Below are 16717 nucleotides of genomic sequence, written 5' to 3' on the forward strand. Positions count from 1 at the left end.
CTCACAATAGGCTCCACACTCAGCCTGGAGTCTGCTTAAAGATTCTCTCCCCTGCCCATCTCCCTGAGAAAAAAAAGAAAGAAAAGAAAGAGAAGGGAAAGAAAAAGAAAGAGAAGAGAAGAGAAGGGGAGGGGAGGGGAGGGGAGAAAAAAGAAAAGAAGAGAAGGGGAGGGGAGGGGAGGGGAGGGGAGAAAAAAGAAAAGAAGAGAAGGGGAGGGGAGGGGAGGGGAGGGGAGGGGAGGGGAGGGGAGGGGAGGGAAGGGAAGGGAAGGGAAGGGAAGGGAAGGGAAGGGAAGGGAAGGGAAGGGAAGGGAAGGGAAGGGAAGGGAAGGGAAGGGAAGGGAAGGGAAGGGAAGGGAAGGGAAGGGAAGGGAAGGGAAGGGAAGGGAAGGGAAGGGAAGGGAAGGAATGGAAGAAAGAAAATGTTTCCCAAAGGCTATGAGGGTGAGCCACGGTGACCCACGCCAAGAGGGGAGAAGGGCACTCAAGATCACAGAACAACCAAGTGGCACCTTCCTGAAGCTTCAATTTCATCTAATGCTAAGTAATTTCATAATTGCTTCAATAAAGGAATATAACAAGAATTAAATATAAAACTCACATGTTTAAGGTAAAATATAGAAGTCCAACAACATTTAGCATTTGCATTAGGCTGCTATAACCACCTAATTAGGCATCCTAGGTAAAATACATTAATGCAACATTAATTTAGTGAATACTGTGTTGGATACTGTTCCAGGCCTTGAGGATATAACAATAAATAAGCCCCCCCCCCCCCAAAAAAAAATTCCTGCTTTCATGGAGCTTTCATTATAGTGGAGAGAAATGAACAATAAATGAGGAAAGTATGTTATTATAAGGTGCTGAGAATTTTAGTAAAAAAAAAAAAAATGAAGGGGGAATAGGTCATGGAGAAGGCCATGTGGATTCTGGGGAAAAGGCACTCGACGCAGAGGACAGAAGGTACAAATGCCCAGGGAAGTGAAACAGGCAGGCCACTGTGCCTGGCATGGAAGGGGTCAAAGAAGAGACAGAGAGCCGGGGAGTGCAGCCCAAAGGGACATTTTCAGGCCACTAGCTTTTGTGTTGAGATTAAATGTCATGATTAGAGGGTGGTGACTACAGAAGGCTCATCAAGGGGCATGTTTCAAGAGACTCACTGTGGCTGCCCTGTGTTAGATGGCTGGCAGCCAAGTGGAAGCTGAGGTGGGATGGGGGGACAATGAGGCTGATTCAGGTGAAAGATGATGTGAGCTGGACTTGGTGGGAGTGATGAGGAGTGGTCTGAGTCTGGATACAGTGGACGGAAGGGCCAACAGGATTCCCAGGTGGATGGGCCTGAGTGATGACAGGCCAAGAAGGCTGCCATGATTTTCAATCTGGAAGAATGGGGAAGGCATAGCAGAGGAGGCTTAGGAGGAAGACAAAGAGTTGGGTTTAGATGTCTGTTGAAAGTGGCAATATTGAGCTGACAGCTGGACACAGAAGCCAGCGTTCAGGGAAAAGGTGGGCTTGAGGTACAAATTTGCTACTCATCATATGAAGGTGGTATTTGAAACATAAATGGATGAACTCCCCAAGGGAGTAAATACAGGGAAAAGAAGAGGCCCTGGGGTGCTCCCCCATGAAGAGGTAAAGGAAATAAGGAGACACGCACACAGATGAGGGAAACAGAAGGAACAGTCAATGAATCCAATTAGGAGGAGACCAAGAAAATACACTGCCCTTAAAACCAACCAAAAAATGTATTTCAGGGAGAAGACTGTGAGGAAATGACAAATGTTTCTAATAGTTCAAATAACAAGGACTGAGAAAGAACAAAGCACAGAACCTAGCAATGTGGAGGTTGATCCATGAACTTGACCAGAGTGGAGTAGAGGTGGAGCACAGTGGATTGGCATGAGTGTGAGGATGAAGTCAAGGAAACCAAAGAAGATGGTGGCCGGCAAGAACTCGCTCCTGTTTTACTGTGACGGGGACAGAGGAACCAATGGGTTCCTCTGGGGAAGGATAGAGGATAGAGGAATGGGGAAGGATAGAGGAATCCAAAAAGGGTGATGGTCACTGATGTGTGTCTGTCTCTCTGCTTGTACATCTTCAGGAGAAATTCCAGCATTTGAACAGGAGTGATTAGAGAGAAAATGTGCTGTGTGGTAGGGGAAGGGGTAAATGTTTTTCTTAAGTAGCCAATGGGGAAGGACTCTCACAAGAGGAAGACCTGGCCCAAGGGCAACCGCTCTGTACTAGAGAAATTTTAGAAAAAAAAATTTGAGACGACCACTGTATAGACATAGTAGAGCACCAGGATGCAAGGGCATTAACTCCAGTGCAGGACTCTTTGGGAAAGTGCATATTACTGTATCTTCTTATCATTTCCATTTTTCCCCTATAAGTCACATGTTGGGGAAAAAAGGATAAGTGAAGGTCTTTGCTAGGTGCTGGTTATGTCTAGGGTGTTTTGTCACTGTTTTGTATTTCACCTGTCTGGCTGTGTTTGATTCATTTGCAACTAAGCTACCAATGTTTAATGGAACACATCTGCATATTCACATGCGTGTGCATTCCATGAGTTTATGCACACTTTTCATGACGCTCTTTACTCTCTGTTCACTTTTACTGTCCTGAGTTTTCCTGGTTTGTGACTGTGTATAATGAGTCTTTTCACTTGTAACTTCACCTTCTAGGAGTGGCTACAGATGACTTGAAAATATTTTCATTCTCTCTGCCCAGAGCTCCTTATAGTCATCTTTCTTCATAAGAACTCTTGGTTTCTGTCCTTCCCAGCGCATAGACTCGGCATCCCGTAAGCCCTTCTACACATCTCCATTTTAGAAACCCTGCTCTAACAGTTCTATCACTATAGAGATGTGTCACAGTCAAGTACAAAAACAGGATAAGGAGTATTTTTCACTTTCCAATGTTGTCCTAAAGATAGCCAGGATTTTTAAGCCCTTATTTAAGTCTTAGGAACGCCCTGGACCAACTCCTTCCTGACATTATCTGGAGCACCTACTCCATCCCTTTCCTACAGTGAAATGATAACTTGGTCTATCACTTTATATGTGGTTTATTTTTCTGAAAGTGCCTTGCACTACCATGGCACTAAAATAAAGCCCATCTGCTATTTTTCTGTTCCCTTCCATGCCTCCTTCTATTAAGGGTCAGAACTAACAAATCCTCAACAGTCTACTATGGGAATAGGATCATGAAAATGAAAAAACAAAAACAAAAACAAAACAATTCTAAGGCTAAACCAAGAAGACTGGCAGATGAAGTCTAACCAGAGCTGTCTTGTCACCAGAGGTTAGAGCAGCATGTGTGCCCCTAAAATTTTCTCTGGCAACAAATCAATAGGAACGATTGCCCCCAACTGAGTGTACAGCTTTGAATTTCATTAGGATAGGATATATAAAGACAAGTCTTGTCTCCCAGTAGAGCTTTGAGTCTCTCTGGGCTGATATGTAGACAGGTGAGTAAAAGAAAGAAAGAATGGAGGGAGGGAGGGGGAATGGATGGGATGTGTATGTAAACATACATTTACACACATACAGACATATGTATACATGCATGCCTCTACATTTACAAAGATAGAGTAGGACATACTAAAGTATTTCCAATTCAAGAAATAGGTGGTCTAAAGGAAGGAGCTAACAGGACACCTGGTATCCTGTCCCAACTCAGCAACTAACCATTTGGACCTTTGGACAAGCCACATCAGTTCTGTGGTTTTTCCAGTTTTCCCATTTGAAAATTGTGCAAGGGCCCTTTTCAGCCTGACAATAATGTGGGTTATAAGTAGCTGACAATAGTGTATTATATATTCCTGGGCCACTGACGTTACAGCCTCCTACCATTTATAAGCCTATTTTAGATAGGACTGAGTAATAAAGACACTCACTCTGCCATTATCAGAATTCAAACCATTATAAACACAATGTTTCTTACTTGTATGTGTCAACAGTCAGAGATTCAGGATGATCTGCTACATTATTACTACCTTTCTCCATCTTTAATATTGGTGCTATTACTTTCGATTCCATACCAATTTTTTTTGAGTCTTCCCAATAAAGCCATTTTTATCTTGGCCCTTACCAAAGGTATACTTAATCTCAAATTTAAAAATGCAGACTATCACTTAAAAACTTTTTAATGTCCATAAAGATCTTGTTTTGAACGTTCCATAAAAGTGATTTTTAAAAAAAAATCTCACAGCAGAGTTAAGGATCTCACTAACTCAGTTTATCATCTCCACGTAAATAAATCTCACAAAGTGGGCCAAACATGGAGATATGTACAGGCACAGAACAGTGTCCCATCCAACATTTAAGGAGCATGTGCTTTCCTTTTCAGACTTGCCCCTGTGTTCTTCCCACCTCCTTCTGATATCTACAATAAAAAAGAGATTACAGCGACCTAGCACTAACCTTAAATCTCTGAAAAAGAGGATATGTGTCTTCTCAAACACAACTATAGGCCACCAAGACAGAAATATCTACTTTACTTGGTGGTTAAATGAGGGACCACTTTGGAAGGATAATCTCTTAGCAAGGGGCCTAACCTTATCGTGCACTTCCAAGCATCCCTGAACAGGCCCGGTCTAAGGAGAAGCCTTTGCAAGTTACTCCCTCTGCACTGAAATATGGAAAGAAGGGTGTTATCTATTCACATTCAAAACACTGTTTACAGTCTGGTTGGTTTGGATTGGAGTCATAGGTTCTTCAACGGACTTCAGTTTCTGTCGACAAGCTCTGGTAAAAATCAAAGCAGTTGACAAGTGTTAATCGGACTAGAGAGGAAGACAGCACTCTGTCCCTGGTCGAAATGGTTGCCAGCTCATCAGAGCCATCCTTTCCAGATCCGAAGGAAAAGTAATGAATAAAACTATTCATTTTTTCTATTAATTCGAACGTACCTGAACAGTCCTCACCACTGCCCTATCCCAAAAAGACATTTCCATAAAGGAAGTGAAGGACTTGACAATGCACGCTATATCCATACAGTGGATACACAGTGAAACGCACACACTGCCTATCCTAAAATAACTCACAACCCTATTATACTGAAAGTAAGAAAAAACTGTAGAATCCCTAAGTGAGATAGAGGGCTACAATGAAATATTTAAATGTGTTAGGAAAAACCCTAGCGGCTCTGCAGCAGTACCCCTACTTTCCAGAAATTCTATAAATAATCTTACAAGTTACAATGACTTCAAAAAAGCTTCCTATTTCTGTCTCTCCACCTACCAATTTTCTGAGAATTACATGCTTGGCCAAATAAACTTAAAGCTGAGGAAGTACTATGCCAAGCCAGGGTTCCTCAGTCCCTGTTGATAAGCTCAGGATTCAGACAAATGCCTAATGAATGAGTAGCTTCTGAGGGGATTGTGACATGAATCATTCATTCTACTTGAACCAGGTACCCCCACACACACACAGATTACAAGGGATTTCATATCTTTTTCAGAAAGTTCAAGACAAAGCTGAAGGACAAACATTAATGAACACTGAACATCAAATTACAAGCTTGAAAAGAAACTCTTAAACCAAATAGCTTCACTCAGCTCAAAACCAAGGCCTGATGAGGTTATATAAGAACCAGGAAACTACAAAATACAATCTCTGCCACATTTTAATTTCCCTTTGTGCCCTAAAAGAATTAAATGGTAAAGATAAAGTAATAGTCATTAATGCTTTAACATGATCAGACTGAGAAATGACACTTTCTTGAGCTATCAGGAAAAATAAATCCATGCAACATATGCCTTTAGCTTTTGGAGAATTATTAGTTAAATGGCATGGGCAACTGTATTAAATCACCAATAGGTGTTAGAAAGCATATACACTCAGATTTGAGGATCAGAGAGCCTTACACAGCCTAAATACAAAATAATGTAAAACAAAGTAAAGGTCAGCGCACAACGAAATATTCCCCAAAGGAGTGTTTCAAGAAACATTTAAACCTCACATATAAAAATTAAGTCTCAACTCCAGAAGGGGGAAAATAAACATTTATAACCTACCTTTGCCAAAACTTCGGATGTAGCCAGTGTTTCTCAGGCTCTTTTAATTAGTAGAAAAAGTTTCACCAAGTCAGGGTCTGTGTACAAATCCACAAACTCTCTCTTCTTTCTGCCCATGGTAAGGCAGGAAACAGTGCTGAACACTTCAAATGCTCGGCCGTTAAGAGCTAAAAACAGATCCTGTGCAATGCTGGATATATTTTTGTCTGCTAGCTACACACCCTCATCATGTTCAATTTTTTCCATTGGTGGAAGAGTATGATGCAGACTTAACCAGAAAGTGGTTTTCCATGGGCTGCCTGAAGCGATTAGCCAGGACAGCCTGCCATCATGCCTTGGAGCCGCCAGGCTCACCCATGACTGGGCTGCTGTTGGACGCACATTCCAGAATTACCACCAAAGTTCCATAGGAACGCAGCCCCAAAGTTTGCTGAATAAAGGTTTACTCACTTGAAGGGAGTCTCAGTTGCTTTTTTAAAGCCTTTCAGCAGTAAGAATACACACCTACCATCCTTGTGCTTAGAGCAGTAGTAAACATTTTGTCTCTAAAACCACAGCTGGAATGTCACGGTCATAAAAACCCTGCCTCAAGAGCAGCCCTTCAAAATAATTTTGCAATTTGCAAAATATCGGGTATACACTTACTCTGTGTTCCTTGCTAGAGTTATTTCATTTTTAAGTTAGCTCTGCTGCAGTGTCCTACGTTGGAAGTACTTGTTATCCCAACAGGTCACTATTTTTATGAAAAATAAGCACTAAACTGCCTTTTAAAGTAAAGTGACAGACCAAGCATTCAAGTATTTTGAAGTCTTGCTGTATCTTTTGATATAAGGCTTTCAATTTAAAGTACACCCAACAGGGAAAGCGACAGTTTTGAACGATTTTATAGCAATTCTTGGGAAAGGTACGCTAACAGGGAGAACAGGATTACATCTGTGTAGTGTTTAAATTTTTTAAATTATGACAACATCTTTTTAAGGTAGTATTTTCATTATTTTTTAAACGTGAATGGATCTACACCTGCAACTGACAAGATTAATATTCAAGACCTGATTGTACTACAGACATATAAGCTTTTAACTCCTTGCCTTGCATGAAAAACAAATCACTACATTTGCATATACACACATAAAAATACATGCACACACACATTTTTCCCCATATAGGTTTCATGTAGTTAATACCTGCTTGAAGATATACTTTCTGATTTTAATTAGCAAAAATAAGAGCCATTACATAAGGTCATCTGTCCAATAGCTATAAAAACTAGTCTAACCTCTACAAAACTTTATTAATGAACACAGAGCCAAACAATTTTTAGTGCCAGTGGAGCACACCTGAAAAATTGCCTATTCCAACCCCCTCATTTTACAGATAAAAAAAGGAGGCCTGAAGTGACTTTTCAAGTCACAGAGCTGGTCAGCAGCAGGCAGCAGAGCCAGGACAGGCCACCCAAGTAACCACAACCCCCAAGATTGAAGTCAGAAGGTTGCCACGGAAGCCAAGTCACATAACAGAAAACATGGGGATTCCCAAAATGTTGATTTGATGTTTGTGTGCACATGCACATATGCATGTGTGCGCATGTGAAAAATATCCTGGGCTGGGCATCTGGCTGGCTCAGTTGGTAGGACATGCAAGTCTGAATCCCTGGGTCATGAGTTCAAGCCCTATATTGGGCATGGAGCCTACTCAGGGGGGAAAAAAAAAAAAGCCTGAGGAAATAGAGAAGAAAGAAGGCTAAGTCATCAAGGAGTACCATTTGTTACTAAAATAAAAGTAAAATTAAGTATCAGCCAGCATAAAAAGTAGTTTCTTGAGACAGAAGCACTACCCCTGATTATAAAGGGAGATAGAGGAGAATTAGGGAAGAAGGAAGTTTAAGAAGATATGCCTCTCAATGTGAAAAATGTTTAAGAAAAACAATGAACTGTGTGGAAATATTCGCATGCCCCTATTCTAGTCCTGCCCCTAGATTTTTTTTAAAAGATTCATTTATTTGAGAGAGAGAGAACGTCTGCATACACATGAGCAAGGGATGAGCAGAGGGAGAGGGAGAAGCAGACTCCCCAATGAGCAGGGAGCCCCACCTGCTCCCAGGACCCCAAGATCATGACTGAGAGAAGGCAGATGCTTAACTGACTGAGCCACCCAGGCACCCCTGCCTCTAGATTTTAAGACATTTCTGACCTTTTGATGCATGTTATATGTAGATCTGCTGATGCCAGAACTGTCTGTAGGACTGAATTGTCTCCAATATTCCTCATACATTTCCAGTGGGTTTTCATTCCATTTTCTAATCACTGAGGTCACCCAAAGAACTTTAATTTATGGGTGAATGAAGTCCCTTGGGGTTTCAAACTATGTAAGATTTTTTTTTAATTCTTTACATTTTGCCCAACTACAATGAAACACTCTTGATTTAGTACTCCAACCCAAAAAAAGTCAGCCTATCTCCAAACCATATTACCTGTTTAATTGTGAGATAATAATGTAACAGGACATTCATGTTAACAGGCATCTAAAATTAAATTCCTTGGCAAACATCTCCAAGAATTACATACATTACTACTTAAGAAGTATTCTATGTTCACACATACAATGCAGAAGGACACATATAAAAATAAATACAGCAACATACTAACAATTATAGAATTCAAGTGTTGGTGTTCTCTGTACAACTCTTTCAACTTTTCATATTTTTGCAAATTCTCTTAATAAAAAGTTGGTGGGAAAGATATATGTGTCTACACACACACATGCACAGAGTCAAACTCCTATAAACAGAAAATATAAAAGTGGTTGCCAAGGGCTGGGGGAAAGAGGGAGAGGTTGCTAAAAACCTTTGTTACAGGGGCCCCTGGGTGGCTCAGTAGGTTGAGCGACTGACTCTTGATTTCAGCTCAGGTCATGATCTCAGGGTCCTGGGATAGAGCCCGGCTCCACACCAGTGGGAAGTCTGCTTCCCCCTCTCCCTCTGCACCTCCCTCTGCTCCCTCTAAAATAAATAAATCTTAAAACAAAACACAAAAAACTGTTAGAGATGAGTAATGTCTGAGGACCTAATGTGAAACATGGTGACTACACTTGTTAATACTGTATTGTATAACTGAAATTTGCTGAGAGTAGAACTTCAGTGTTCTCTCTCACATAGGGCAAATAGTGAGGTGACAGATGTTCTTAATGAACTGGATGGAGAGAATCCTTTCACACAGTATACATAGGTCAAGTCACAATATACCCTTTAAATATCCTAAAATTTTTTATTTTATTATAAGATTTTATTTATTTATTCATGAGAAATGGAGAGAGAAAGGGAAACAGAGACAGAGGAAGAAGCAGGCTCCCCTCAGAGCAGGGACCTCAATGCAGGACTGATCCCAGATGCCAGCTGAGCCACTCAGGTGCCCTAAATACCCTACAATTTTATATGTCAATTATACCTCAAAAAGGTCAAAGTTTTAAAAACATGTTTTTAGTAAAACCTAGTCTTAGTCAACACCAAGCAAAAATTGTTTCTAACCTGATTATAACCAAGGACATAAATATCTTACATTCTGTCACATGACTAATCGTAATTCATTAAAAAAAAAAAAGGCCACAAAGTATGGTAAAAATACCTCAGGTTTCAATATCAGTAGATCTGAGTTACCAATTCATCTTAGTGACTTTAGAAGCTTTCTGAATCGTACCTTCATCATAAAAATGGGGTTGATGATAATAATGTCCATCTCCAATAATAGATAAGGATGTACTAATCTATAGTTACAAGAAAAATGGACATTGAAATACATTTGTTAAAGTAACATGAGAGATGGAAGCACCTGGGTAGCTCAGTGGCTGAGCATCTACCTTTGACTCAGGGCATGATCCCAGGGTCCTGGGATTGAGTCCCTCATCAGGCTCTCCACAGGGAGCCTGCTTCTCCCTCTGCCTATGTCTCTGCCTCTCTCTCTGTGTCTGCCATGAATAAATACATAAAATATTTAAAAAATAAAAGTTTTCCTTTATTTATTTTTTGGGGGTGGAGAGAGAGAGAATGTGTCCACATGAGCCAGGGGGAGGAGTGGAGGGAGAGGGAGAGAGAATCTTAAGTAGGCCCCACACTTACCATGGAGCCCAACCCAGGGCTTAATCTCACAACAGTGAGATCATGACCTGAACTGAAATCAAGTGCTGGATGCTTAACTGACTGAGCCACCCAGGCTCAATAAAGTTCTCTTTTAATGGACTTTTTTCTATAGGTGCATTATATCCAAATTAAATACACTTTGACTATTGACAATTATTGATAATGTATCAACTCCTAAATTTTGAAATTAAATAGAATGCTTTATAACAAGAGGCAATATTTTTATATAAATGATAAAAATGTGTATTTAAAAAACCATGCTACCAAAAATAAAAGTACAAAATGAGCTTCCACTAAGGTAAAAATAAAAATAAAAATTTTCTGTAGAAAAAAAATCATTTAGGAAATACACTTATAAAGACAAACCACTGGACACATACACATCTGTTTGTAACATTTTTGAAAGGCTCTCTTGGAACATTTAAGAAAGTATAAGTAACCTGTCCAAAATTAAATGTAATCAATTAAAAAGTATTCTATTCAGCATCCCACTCCATGCACAATATTTTCTTTTTATGGACTGAAGTAAAATTGTTTGAGCTGAAAGGTTCCTAATCAGTTTAATACAGAGAATAATTGAATCTGAGTTTTCTAACAGACCACAGAGTCATCCCACTAGACCCATCTCATTTCTATTTTGAGACCCTCCTACAGTATCCTGACAGATGGGCCACTCTCTCCTATCCAAATACACTGACGGATGGGAAGTTCACAGCTCCATTAAGGCACATTCCATTGTTTAAAAACCAACTGATGGATGAGAACTCCTTGTAGGGATTTTTAATCAGTCATCCTCAAAATCCCAGTAATTAAGTTAGTCTTTCCATCATTATCAACACATATCCTACTCTCTCTTCCTCCCAACCATCCTGCAAACAACAGAAGTCCAATTTCATGGCGTGCTTTCTTCTAGTTTATCTGCATAGTGAGGCCAGAACCACCCCCTGCAAAACAGACCACACATGCAAAACCAGCCCATATTCTTCCCTAAAAATCAAATGTAGAACGAAAAGAGTCCTAAGACCTCAGTCTGTGTCTCAGTGGGCTAAAAGGGCAGTGCTCTAATCCCACTCAAAGTCAATGAGGCCACAGGCCCTCGCCTGTTTGGTGCCACTAAGTTGGGGAAGTGTCAAGGGGTCCACCGGAGAGGGCAGAAAGGAACCTCATTCCATAGCCCACACGTGTGCAAATTACACACTGCTCCCACGTCACTCAACCAGTGGTCCCAACGATTGACCTTGGAGAAGACGAGTAAGTTTGTTGCCAAGAAAGAAGAAATGACCTAAAATAGAAGTAAAAAGGTTGTGTCTGTACACAGAGGGAAAACTTTACTGCCCAGGTTAGAGATTGCACACACACACAGTCGGGGCCCCTTAAATGCATGAAACGATGGAGGCCAGAGTACTATATTCTTAAGAAACAGAAGCCATCTGTTTGGAAATTAGGCTTGTACAAGTATTCTTCAGCACACACACAAAAAACTTCTGTTCTATTTTTCTGGAAACCTGAAACCCTACAAAAATATTTTTAGTTTTTCCACTACTAATACAGAAGAAGATAGAACTTTTCCAGTTTACTCCAAACTCCACTGAAAGAAAAACAACTTAAGTAAATGAAACATAGCATCGGACACTCGGTGTTGGGGAGACATGAAGTGGTGAATAATATGGCAGACCGGCCCTCGCCTGCCCCACCTGACAGGGCCAGCAGCCATGGAGCCCCACTGTCCACCGCCACCCAGGAAGGTAGAACCCTATGCTGCCAGTTGAACTGCATTTTTAATAATCACTGAGCATGCTGGTTTATATGAAATTTTCACTTTTTAAAAGGTAGGCAACTAACTTGAGCATCTTTAAAACACTTGTCAGGAGCACATTTTGCAGGTCCAACAAAGCTTACCCACAGCCCAGAAGCAGCCAGAAGCCCACCAGTGTGCCACGTCTGATGGAAATGGTAAGACACAAACAGGAAAATTTTAAATCCTGAAAAAAGTTTTAACAGCAAGCCATCAGCAGTCTCAGCTCCCTGACTTCAGAAAGCTAAATCCTGGGTCTCTATGGACATACAGCCCCAAACAACCAACTTGGCCAAGACAACCAGATGTGCACACAGGATTTCAGATGGGGGGCTGCTTATACAGAAGAGGGGTCATAACAGGCCACACAGGCCAAAACAGCCCCTTTCTTGAGCAGCAGAGAAATCCTTCCTTGATCTGCAGCCCAGCAGCCTCTGGACCCACCCACACTGGGAAGTTCACTACGGCCCAGGGACACCCCTCCTGTCTTCCCCCAGCTCCTAGGCTTCCTTCTACTCATTGATCCTCGCATCTCATCACCACTGCACCCTGCACGCAGGACACCCTCAAGAGCAGTATCATGCCAAATACTGTTTTCTTCATCATTACAAATGGGACCCTATTTCCAAACACTCCTAACCATGATCACAGTTGTCCAGATAGTAACATCCTTCTTAGATCTCAGGTCTAGAAAGAAAGAAGGAAACGAAAAATCATGAAGCCCTGTGCCAAGAGTGTTAGGTGAGATTTCTACACCTAGATGAATTTCTGTTCATTTAATTCTCATAGAAATCCTCATTGATTTGTATTAGCAGTGCTAATGCAGATGGGGAAACTGAAGCTAAGCACAACTAGAAAACCCAAACCAAGTCTGTCTGATACCAAAGAGACAGCAATATTGCCATACTTATGGAAAATGGCATATCTGTATTTTATTGCTATGACAACTAATTAAAATTATTAATGATTATAAGCAAGCCTTTCCTTTCTGCTAACTTCGGGTATGGTCTCTCTTCATCCACATGACACAAAAGTAAATGCTCAAAATCCTATCTCCACTTTATGAACAGTATCCAAACATATTACTTGTAAACCTAGTTGATGTATTTAATATATAAACTTCTGAGTATATACTAAATAAAAAAACAGAAATTTATATAACATGTATACTAACATGAGGAAAATGCTCATATTACCCTCATCTTGCAGAAGAAGAAAATGAGGCACCAAAGCTTAAAGAGCCTGCCCTAGGTCACTGAGCCAGGAAATGTCAGAGACAGGATTCAAAAAACTCAGGCAATCTGACTCAAAAAAAAAAAAAAAAAAAAAAACCCTAAACTTTAGGCTTTTCAGAATAGGTGTGTTTCAGTCGTGGTATTTGAACTTCATTAAAGCAGAAATCAAACAGTTGCCAAGGTTTTTTTTTTTTTTTACTGTTTATTTATTTATTTATGATAGTCACACACAGAGAGAGAGAGAGAGAGAGAGGCAGAAACACAGGCAGAGGGAGAAGCAGGCTCCATGCACCGGGAGCCTGATGTGGGATTCGATCCCGGGTCTCCAGGATCGCACCCTGGGCCAAAGGCAGGCGCTAAACCGCTGCACCACCCAGGGATCCCCTTAACTCCTGGGTTTTGTTTTGTTTTTAAGATTTTAGTTATTCATGAGAGACGCAGAGAGACACAGGCAGAGGGAGAAGCAGGCTCCATACAGGAAGCCCGACGTGGGACTCGATCCCAGGAGCCCAGGATCACGCCCTGGGCTGAAGGCAGACGCTCAACCGCTGAGCCACCGGGGATCCCAAACAGTTGCCAAGGTTAATCAGAAATTCCTTTTAAATATTCTACTCTAGGGGCACCTGGGTGGCTCAGTGGTTGAACATCTGCCTTGGGCTCAGGTCATGATCCTGGGGTCCTAGGATCGAGTCCTGCATCATGCTCCCTATAGGGAGTCTGTTTCTCCCTCTGCCTGTGTCTCTGCCTCTCTCTGTGAGTGTCTCATGGATAAATAAACAAAATATTTTTAAATAAATAAAATAAAAATTAAAAATTAAAAATTAATATTCTACTGGAGATGATATAAAGTTCAATCACCACAAGAGTTACCAATCACCCTCAAAATTTCTAACTTTAGTAAGTGCTCCCTTTGAAGACCCAAAACATTACAAAACTTCCTTTTCACATGGAAGATAATGCTAAACTTGATAATTCTGTGAGAGAACAACTCACATTTAAAAACATCTACTAGGGCAGCCCCGGCGGCCCAGTGGTTTAGCGCTGCCTTTAGCCTGGGGTGTGATCCTGGAGACCCAGGATCGAGTCCCGTGTCGGGCTCCCTGTGTGGAGCCTGCTTCTCCCTCTGCCTGTGTCTCTGCCTGTGTCTCTGCCTCTCTCTCTCTCTGTATCTGTCATGAATAAATAAAAGAAATCAGAAAGAAAGAAAAGAAAGAAAAGAAAGAAAAAAAAAACAGCTACTAAACAAAGTGAATCTTCAAAACCTCCTCTGGTGCCAACAAATTTCTCACCATCTGACACTGAGCAACTTACACAGTGAGCTACATTTCACTGCTGAACTCATTAGATACTCAGTCACAAAATAGCTACTGTGCACCAGACCCTGTCCTGGGCTGTGCAGCAACGTGAGGACAGAGAAACAAGCTTCTAACCATACAGAACTTGTGCTCCAGTGACGGTAAGGTTGAGCAGCAGGCTGATAAATAAATACACAAGGGAGAAAGCTATCCAGGAAGACAAGCACTTTGCAGAGAATTAAAAGAGGTGGCCACCTTCAGTTGTGTACAGAGAGATGATCTCTCAGAGGCAGCACCCAAAGATGAGATCCAAAGGGCATGAAGCCGCTCGGGACAGAAGTGCCACTTGGAAAGCTTATGCTTGTATCTGTGAGTCTCAGCGAAGAAAGCATGCACGGCAAATGCTGCAAACATTTCCAGGGAATGACTGGCAACTATTCCAAATACTGCTTTGGGAACAAACCGAACTGTTCAGCTCTCTGCTCACCTAAACTAGAACCACTCCATCAACCCAGTAAAGCACCTCGGTCAGAATGAAACAGCCTTAACATAATTGGAATCTTATCTTTCCCTCAGTGGCTTCCTCATGTCCAAGTCTCCTGAGCTCACCTGATCTTACAACTCCAACATGAAATGCTATGCTCTAGATCTGTTCATCAGCAGGATGTCCTGTTTGGTTTGGAGTTCCAGTGTGTGCAGCATCAGTGTGTGGTACGTGAAGAGATAGAAATGAACACTTGCAATTTATTTCCCCACCTAAGTTCCCAAAGAGGATGGGTGTGCATAACCCAACAGAGAGGGGACCATTCAGCCTATCAAATTAAAGCATGTTTATAATAAGCCACTCATATTTGGTCACTTGCTACCTGCAAGGAAATTCAATTTCCAGCCCCAACCTGAGCAATCCACTTTGGCTTTCCCCACCCAGGTCCATGACAAAGAGCAGTAACACGGGAAACAGACATGCAGCTGACATACATTAATACCTCTAAGATACACAAGTCCCTCAAACTTACCCCTAGAGGGAGTGTGAATGACACTTGGTGTTAATCATTCATTCATCCAGAAGATGCTGGCTGAAGAGGTCTCTTTGTAATTCAAGCACAGAGCCCTAGCAAGAGAAAACAAAAAGGGGTAAGAAACCACTTTTTATTACAATTTTATAATTAAAGCTCAATTTCTCAACATTGTGCTGTATCTCGGGCTTGATTCAAAAAGGGAACTAAAAAAAAAAAATCAAAGGTTAAGTGATTAAAAAGGAAATATGAGGGTCCTGCCACAATCTTAATTGGAGAAACAGATTTACTATAACTCCACATGGCCAAGCAGTTTTATAGGTAGATATATGGAGGGAGAGGAAAAGGAGGGAGAGAGAGCAGATGGAGGAGAAGAAACTGACAATCAGATGGTGATTAGATAGCCAAACAAAGCCTACTGTGATCAAACCACAACTCCAGGGCTGGGAGTAGAGTACCAAGAGAGGTCTCTGCTCTCACTGAACTTCATTCAAGCAGGAGAAAGCAGTCAAAACAAAACAAATAAGAAACATAAAAAATATCCTAGAGTGATATGTGCAATGTAGACACCTGACCAGATATGATAAGATAATGAGTGACAAGTAGCTACCTTAAAATGGAAGGTTAGGAACTGGATCTCTCAGATGGCCATCTAGGCTGAGATCTCAGGGCTACTCCAAAGTTAGGGAAATGACCTGCCAGGCAGAGGGACTGCCCAGACCCTAAGAAGAACCAGTGTGTCAGAGACAGTTATCACAGACCATGGGGCAGGACCCACATGCAAGCGGGCTGAGTCAAAGAATGAGTTGCACTACTTATGAAGCAGGTGGTTTCTGGATCCTCTCATATTATGAAGAATAATGCATTCTTCTGTTGTTTGATGCACTGCCCAGTGACATATTAAAATTCATGGCCCCATTAGTCAACATACCAGAAAGTACCTCCCTTTTCATTTTTTAAAATATTAAACAGATTGCTTTCAGAGAGTGAGACTTGTCTTTTTATAAGACATTTCACCTCAGCTATGTCCATAAAATACTACATTATGGTAATAATTGTGTACTGTGGGTTACAGCCTTAATAAAGAATGCAGGCTTCGAAGCCAAAAGATTGGGGTTCAACCCTCCAGCTTCCCCCATTACCACCTGAGGGAGCCCAGCCTGGTTATTTAAATTGTCTGAACCTCTGATTTCTTCAACCATAAAGTGGAAATATTTTCTGCTTT

At 41.3% G+C, this 16717-nt stretch overlaps 1 protein-coding gene across 1 annotated transcript in view; it reads right to left on the reverse strand.

Annotated features, from left to right (window-relative positions):
- The window catches only part of TIAM2 (TIAM Rac1 associated GEF 2), a 219048-nt gene that overhangs the window by 115805 nt on the left and 86526 nt on the right, over positions 1-16717 (reverse strand). The window contains exon 2 of the mRNA XM_072767283.1: positions 15493-15587. The gene's annotated coding sequence lies outside the window, so the exon portion shown is untranslated. The remainder of the gene's footprint in view (positions 1-15492; positions 15588-16717) is intronic.

Source organism: Vulpes vulpes, chromosome 1 (assembly GCF_048418805.1).
Source record: "Vulpes vulpes isolate BD-2025 chromosome 1, VulVul3, whole genome shotgun sequence".
NCBI classification, from domain to species: Eukaryota; Metazoa; Chordata; class Mammalia; order Carnivora; family Canidae; genus Vulpes; species Vulpes vulpes.